This window comes from Panthera pardus, unplaced genomic scaffold (genome assembly GCF_024362965.1).
Source record: "Panthera pardus isolate Hobbes unplaced genomic scaffold, ASM2436296v1 HiC_scaffold_5, whole genome shotgun sequence".
In the NCBI taxonomy this organism is placed as follows: domain Eukaryota; kingdom Metazoa; phylum Chordata; class Mammalia; order Carnivora; family Felidae; genus Panthera; species Panthera pardus.
This window is the reverse complement of record NW_026526980.1, coordinates 18757756-18766795: the sequence shown is the minus strand read 5'-3', so window position 1 is coordinate 18766795 and position 9040 is coordinate 18757756.

The following is a 9040-nucleotide window of genomic DNA, read 5'->3' as shown; positions in this document are numbered from 1 at the left end:
TGGAAGACATTAAGCATAGTCATATTAAATAAAGAGTAATTTACCAATTACTAAGGGTGTCTAGAAAGGAAGAGGCAGGAAGTGATATACAAACCCAGTCAAATGGCTTCATGCTCAAGAAAACTGATCTTACCACCATATCCTCAGGTTTGTGTGGGGCCCAGTGGGAACAGGGTAAGTCCTTCCCAGTCAAGTATGTTGTGGGATACATCATGGTGGGAAGGAGGGAAATCATGGTGGGCCAGCAAATCTGGAAAGGTCTCCTCTTAGAGTCCTTATACCCTCTTGGGTATAACTCAAGTGATATTTGCAATTGAGATTTTTCATAGATATGCTTCTAAGCAGCTGTAGCAACGTGAAGTTAAACAGGTGGTGTGGAATGAATGCAGTTTCTTGACATCTGGTGTTATTGTCAACAAAGCCTTTCACCCTCTTCTTAAACTTCCAAGTTCTTTAGTGGCGCCTGGGTGGGTCAGTAGATTAAGCGTCTGACTCCTGATTTCAGCTCAAGTCATGATCTGCTAGCTTGTAGCAATGCAGAACCTGCTTGGGATTATCTCTCTACCTCTCTCTGTCTGCCCCTCTACTACTAGCACACCCTCACTCTTGCTCTCTCTCAAAATGAATAAGTAAACTTAAAAAAAAATTCCAAGTTATTTAGAACCCCTCCCATTGTTAAACTGTATTAACAATAGTTGATTATAATACTGTAACACCAATTATATGCCAGGCACATGTGTATATTTATACTATGTATGTACTCTATATGTACTAACTCATTTAATCCTCACAGAAGCAGCCAAGTGAGGTTGGTTCTCTTATTATCACCATTTTACAGATGAGGAAACTGAACACAGAGAGATTGTAATGACTAAGACCATGTAGCTGGGAAGTAACAGAACTGTAGAGACCTTCTTTGACATTTTTGTTGTAACAACTTTTTGAGATATAGTTCACACACCATACAATTTACTCTTTTAAAGCATACAAGTCAGTGGTTTTAGGATGTTCTCAGAGTTATGCTACCATCACCAAATCAATGTTAGAACATTTTGATCACCCCCCAAGAAAACCCATACCCCTTATCACCCACACCCATGTTCCTCATTTTCCTCCATTGCCAGTCCCTGACAACCCCCAATCTACTTTCTATCTCTGTGGATTTACCTATTCTGGACATTTCATATAAATGGAATCATACAATATGTGCCCTTTTGTTTCTGGCTTCTTTTTACTTAGCATTATGTTTTCAAGCTTCATCCATGTTGTAGCAAATACTAGTATTTCATTCCTTTCATGGCCAAGTAATATTCCATCATATAGGTATTTATTTACAACAGAATTTATCTGCTCATCAGTTAATGGATATTTGGATTATTTCCATATTTTGGATATTATGAATAATGCCCCTATGAACATTGATGTATAACTTTTTGTGTGGACATAAGGTTTCAATTCTCTTGGGTGGAATTGCTGAGTCATACAGTAACTCTACGTACAACCTTTTGAGGAACTGCCAGATGTGTTCCAAAGTAGCTGCAGCATTTTACATTCACACCAGCAGTGTTTACGGATACCAAACATTCAACATTCTCACCAACACTACTTATGATCTATCTTTTTATTCTAGCCATGCCAGTGGCTGTGAAATGGTATCTCACAGTGGTTTTGATTTGCTGATGACTGATGACTAATGATGTTTGACATCTTTTCATGTGCATATTGGTCCTTTGTATATCATCTTTGGAGACATGTCTATTCAAATCCTTTGCCTATTTTTTAATTGAGGCTTTCTTTAACTTTTGCCATGAGAAGAAACCCTCTCTTTTCAGGAGAACCTGCCCCATGGATGAAGTACTCCTGCCTAGACAGATATTTGGCAGGATTACTAATGACATGAGGAAATAGTCATAAAGCATCAAAGGAGAAGGGGTGAATAGACAGGCACACAGAGGCAGCCCAACCTAAACTGGCAACAGGGAGCCACCAAGAGAGCCAGCACTGGGTTAGAAGTCAGGAAATTGAAGCCTCCCTCATCACCATTCCTAATCCACAATAAACCTTGGACAAACCACTGATTTTCTCCATGCCCCAGATTTCATCTCTAACATAGGTTTGCTAATGCCTGGCTTATGTACCTTGTAAAGCTGCTGGGGGATTAACAGGTCTGGATAGAGAGCTCACTCAAGAATCAAGTCCTAGATTTACAGAGGAGAAGATGGTGGCATAGGAGGACGCTGGGCTCACTGCACCTGCTGGTCACTTAAATTCCACCCACATCTGCCTAAATAACCCAGAAAACCGCCAGAAGACTAGCAGAACGGACTCCCCGGAGCCAAGCATAGACAAGAGGTCCACGGAAGAGGGTAGGAAGGGTAGAGAGGCGGTGTGTGCTACACGGACTGGTGGGAGGAAGCCAGGGCGGTGGAGGGGCAGCCTGCCTGGCAAGGTGGAATCCCCTAGTCTGGCTTGAAAAAGTGGAGGGGCCAGACTGCGTGAGTTCTGACAGCCAGTGGGACTTAACATCTGGAATGTTATAAGTCACCAGCTCGGCTCAGAGAGCAGGAGGGCGAGAGGACACCAGGAGGGAGAGGTGTTGAGCCCTGGAAGACAGAGCTCAGCTCAGCAGGGAACAAAGGCACTGGCCAGCGCCATCTCTCCCTCCCATCCCCCAGCCGAAATTCCAAAGGGAACCATTTCCTGTCACTGAAATTGCTTGCACCACGCAAACACCCAATGCTGTGCCTCTGTGGATCCATCCCTTCGACGGGTCTGCCTGCCTCCCTCCCAGTGCTGCAGGGCCCCTTGTGCAGGGGAACACTGATAGCAAAGTGAGCTAAGCCTGCCCCTCCCACCCCTGTACACCTAGGGGATCCACCCCAGCTAATATGCCAGATCCCATCAAAGCAGCACCACAAGCCTGGCAGTGTGCAAGTAACCCAGACAGGGGCCACACCACTCCACAGTGAGTCCTGCCCCTGGGAGAGCAGGACATAAAGTACACACCAGTCTGACTGTGGCCCCAGCGGTGGGCTGGGGACAGACATGAGGTCTGACTGTGGCCCCACCCACCAACTCAAGTTACTCCAGACAGCACAGGGGAAGTGCCCTGCAGTTCTGCGCCACTCCAGGGACTATCCAAAATGATGAAATGGAAGAATTCTCCTCAAAAGAAACTCCAGGAAATAGCAACATCTAATGAATTGACCAAAAATGATTTAAGCAATATAACAGAACAAGAATTTAGAATAATCATCATAAAATTAATCGCTGGGTTTGAAAAAAAGTATAAAGGACAACAGAGAATCTATTGCTACAGAGATCAAGGGACTAAGAAACAGTCATGAGAGCTAAAAAAAAAAAAAAATGCTATAAATGAGGTGCAAAATAAAATGGAGGCGACCACAGCTCGGATTGAAGAGGCAGAGGAGAGAATAGGTGAATTAGAAGATAAAATTATGGGAAAAGAAGAAGCTGAGAAAAAGGGAAATTAAAAAATCCACGACTATGAGGTGAAAATGCAATGAAACGGAACAATACCCTTATAATAGGAATTCCAGAAGAGAGAGAGAAAGGGGCTGAAGGTGTACTTGAACAAATCATAGCTGGGAACTTCCCTGATCTGGGGAAGGAAAAAGGCATTGAAATCTAAGAGGCACAGAGAACTCCCTTCAGACATAACTTAAATCGATCTTCTGCATGACATATCATGGTGAAACTGGCAAAATACAAGGATAAAGAGAAAATTCTGAAAGCAGCTAATGCTAAATAGGCTCTAACTTACAAAGGTAGACAGTAGCAGAGAATAGTAGCAGACCTATCTACTGAAATTTGGCAGGCCAGAAAAGAATGGCAGGAAATCTTCAATGTGATGAACAGAAAAAAATTATGCAGCTGAGAATCCTTTATCCAGCAAGTCTGTCATTCAGAACAAAAGGAGAGATAAAGGTTTTCCCAAAGAAACAAAAACTGAAGGAATTCATCACCACTAAACCATCCTTACAAGAGATCCTAAGGGGGATTCTGTGAGTGAAATGATGCAAGAACCACAAAAGACCAGAAAAATTACTACAAGCATAAAACCTACAAACATCACAATGACTCTGAACCTATATGTTTCAATAATAACACTGAATGTAAATGGACTAAATGCTCCAACCAAAAGACATAGGGTATCAGAATGGATAAAAAAACAAGACCCATCTATTTGCTGTCTACAAGAGACTCATTTTAGACCTGAGGAGGTCAGGTCCATTCATGCTACTGGAAGTCAAAAGAAAGCTGGAGTAGCCATACTTATATCAGACAAACTAGAATTAAATTAAAGGCTGTAACAAGAGATGAAGAAGGGCATTATACAATAACTACAGGGTCTATCCATCAGGAAGAGCTAACAATTATAAATGTCTATGCACCAAATACGGGAACCCCCAAATATATAAAACAATTAATCACAAACATAAGCAACCTTATTGATAATAATGTGGTAATTGCAGGGGACTTTAACACCCCACTTACAGAAAAGGATAGATCATCTAGACACACGGTCAATAAAGAAACAAGGACCCTGAGTGATACATTGGATCAGATGGACTTGACAGATATATTTAGAACTCTGCATCCCAAAGCAACACAATATACTTTCTTTTCAAGTGCACATGGAACATTCTCCAAGAGAGATCACATACTGGGTCACAAAAGAGCCCTTCATAAGTATACAAGAATTGAAAGCATACCATGCATACTTTCAGACCACAATGCTATGAAGCTTGAAATCAACCACAGGAAAAAGTCTGGAAAACCTCCAAAAGCATGGAGGTTAAAGAACACCCTACTAAAGAAGGAATGGGTCAACCAGGCAATTATAGAAGAAATTAAAAAATATATGGAAACAAATGAAAATGAAAATACAACGATACTAATGTTTTGGGATGCAGCGAAGGCAGTCCTGAGAGGAAAATGCATTGCAATCCAGGCCTATCTCAAGAAACAAGAAAAATCCCAAATACAAAATCTAACAGCACACCTAAAAGAAATAGAAGCAGAACAGCAAAGACACCCCAAACCCAGCAGAAGAAGAGAAATAACAAAGATCAGAGCAGAAATAAACAGTATAGAATCTAAAAAAAACTGTAGAGCAGATCAACGAAACCAAGAGTTGGTTTTTTGAAAAAATAAACAAAATTTACAAACCTCTAGCCAGGCTTCTCAAAAAGAAAAGGGAGACGACCCAAATAGATAAAATCACGAATGAAAATGGAATTATTACAACCAATCCCTCAGAAATACAAGCAATTATCAGGGAATACTATGAAAAATTATATGCCAACAAACTGGACAACCTGGAAGAAATGGACAAATTCCTAAGCACCCACACACTTCCAAAACTCAAACAGGAAGAAATAGAAAACTTGAACAGACCCATAACCGGTGAAGACACTGAATCAGTTATCAAAAATCTCCCAACAAATAAGAGTCCAGGACCAGATGGCTTCCCAGGGGAATTCTACCAGACGTTTAAAGCAGAGATAATACCTATCCTTCTCAAGCAGTTCCAAAAAATAGAAAGGGAAGGAAAACTTCCAGACTCATTCTATGAAGCCAGCATTACTTTGATTCCCAAACCAGACAGAGACCCAGCAAAAAAAGAGAACTAGAGGCCAATATCCCTGATGAATATGGATGCAAAAATTCTCATCAAGATACTAGCAAATCGAATTCAACAGCATATAAAAAGAATTATTCACCATGATCAAGTGGGATTCATTCCTGGGCTGCAGAGCTGGTTCAACATTCCCGAATCAATCAATGTGATACATCACATTAATGAAAGAAAAGATAAGAACCATATTATCCTGTCAATCAATGCAGACAAAGCATTTGACAAAATTCTGCATCCTTTCTTAATAAAAACCCTCTAGAAAGTCAGGATACAAGGAATATACTTAAACATCATAAAACCATTTATGAAAAGCCCACAGCTAATATCATCCTCAATGGGGAAAAACTGAGAGCTTTCCCCCTGAGATCAGGAACATGACAGGGATGTCCACTCTCACCGCTGTTGTTTAATATAGTGTTGGGAGTGCTAGCATCAGCAATCAGACAACAAAAGGAAATCAAAGGCATCAAAATTGGCAATGATGAAGTCAAGCTTTCACTTTTTGCAGATGACATGATAGTATGCATGGAAAACCTGATAGATGCAACCAAAAGTCTGCTACAACTGATACATGAATTCAGCAAAGTCGCAGGATACAAAATCAATGTACAGAAATCAGTTGCATCCTTATACACTAATAATGAAGCAACAGAAAGACAAATAAAGAAACTGATCCCATTCACAACTGCACCAAGAACCATAAAATACCTAGGAATAAACTTAACCAAAGATGTAAAAGATCTGTATGCTGAAAACTTTAGAAAGCTTATGAAGGAAATTGAAGAAGATATAAAGGAATGGAAAAAGATTCCGTGCTCATGGATTGCAAGAATAAATATTGTTAAAATGTCAATACTACCCAAAGCTATCTACACATTCAATGCAATCCCAATCAAAATTGCACCAGCATTCTTCTCGAAGCTAAAACAAGCAATCCTAAAATTTGTATGGAACTACAAAAGACCCCGAGTAGCCAAAGTAATTTTGAAGAAGACCAAAGCGGCAGGCATCACAATCCCAGAATTCAGCCTCTACTACAAATCTGTAATCATCAAGACAGCATGGTATTGGCTCAAAAACAGACACATAGACCAATGGAATCCAATAGAAACCCCAGAATTAGACCCACAAATGTATGGCCAACTAATCTTTGACAAAGCAGGAAAGAATATCCAATGGAAAAAAGACAGTCTCTTTAACAAATGGTACTGGGAGAACTGGACAGCAACATACAGAAGGATGAAACTAGACCACTTTCTTACACCATTCACAAAAATAAACTCAAAATGGACAAAGGACCTGAATGTGAGACAGGAAACCATCAAAACCCTAGAGGAGAAAGCAGGAAAAAAACCTCTCTGGCCTCAGCAGCAGCAATTTCTTACTTGAAACATCTCCAAAGTCAAGGGAATTAAAAGCAAAAATGAACTATTGGGACTTCATGAAGATAAAAAGCTTCTGCACTACAATGGAAACAATCAACAAATCTAAAAGGCAACCAACGGAATGGGAAAAGATATTTGCAAATGACATATCAGACAAAGGGTTAGTATCGAAATCTGTAAAGAGCTCACCAAACTCCACACCCGAAAAACAAATAACCCAGTAAAGAAATGGGCAGAAGACACTTCTCTAAAGAAGACATCCGGATGGCCAACAGGCACATGAGAAGATGCTCAACGTCGCTCCTCATCAGGGAAATACAAATCAAAACCACACTCAGATATCACCTCATGCCAGTCAGAGTGGCTGAAATGAACAAAACAGGAGACTACAGATGCTGGAGAGGATGTGGACAAACGGGAACCTTCTTGCACTGTTGGTGGGAATGCAAATTGGTGCAGCCACTCTGGAAACCAGTGTGGAGGTTCCTCAAAAAATTAAAAATAGATCTACCCTATGACCCAGCAATAGCACTGCTAGGGATTTACCCAAGGGATACAGGAGTGTTGATGCATAGGGGCACTTGTACCTCAATGTTTATAGCAGTACTTTCAACAATAGCCAAATTATGGAAAGAGCTTAAATGTCCACAAACTGATGAATGGATAAAGAAATTGTGGTTTATATAGACAATGGAATACTACGTGGCAATGAGAAAGAATGAAATATGGCCTTTTGTAGTAACATGGATGGAACTTAGTGTTATGCTAAGTGAAATAAGTCATATAGAGAAGGACAGATTCCATGTGTTTTCACTCCTATGTGGATCTTGAGAAACTTAACAGAAGACCATGAGGGAGGGGAAGAAAAACATGGTTAGAGAGGGAGGGAGCCAAAATATAAGAGACTCTTAAAAACTGAGAACAAACTGTGGGTTTATGGGGGGTGGGAGGGAGGGGTGGGTGGGTGATGGGTATTGAGGGCACCTGTTGGGGTGAGCACTGGGTGTTGTATGGAAACCAATTTGACAATAAGTTTCATAATAAAAAAAAGAAAAAAGAAAAACAGAAAAAGAAAAAAAGACACATAATAATTAAAATGGCAAAAAATAAAGAGAGAACCTTGAAAGCAGCAAGAGAAAACCAAACAAGAATATTTTATCCAGCAATGTTAACATTCAGAATTGAAGTAGAAATAGTTTCCCAGGCAAAATTTAATGGCCCTACCTATGGCATATCATTTTAAGTATACATGTGACAGTTATTTAAAATACTGGAAATGTCAAATACATGTTATCATTATAAAATCATTTCTAAACAAAAGTTTTTAGCTCAACTTACTTGAGCTGATATTTAATGAATAGAAAAAATTAATTAGAAGCTGGGAAGGGCACTGATGCAGGGAACGGGGCCAAATATTATGATTGCTGGCTTTGAGGCTGACTTACCTACTTCCTGCAAAGAATGTCAAGGACAAGTTGAACAATACCCTTCTTCCTCTTGTGCTAAGGGGTCCGTAGCAAATAGCACCCTCCATCAGTTCTGTGAATCTGTGAACTTCTCTTTGTGTTTAGAACCACAAAATGATTTTTGATTATTTTCCTTAACACAAAATGTAAAGATATCTTCGTTTCCTCCATCTACAGTACACCTCATCTTTTAGACACAATCTTGAATGAATTAACATTTCATACATAATTTTTAATTTGGGACTTCCCTTCCCAAGCAAAGCTTGAGGGTAACTAATATTTCGCTGAATTCAGCAACTGTAAAGATTTCCAACTGCCTCAATTGTATTATCATTTGTCTCAGCAAAATTTTTGCTTGTTTTGCACTCATTAAAAAAAACAATAAGGGCATATTGCAAAAAGATATTAAAATATTTATAAAAACCACACAGTGTCATAAAAGTATCTTTCTCCTAGGCCTGGTGATGAATGTTCCAAGGTTCTGATTCCTCCAACTTGCTGCAGGTGATATTCCTCAACTCTAGGTA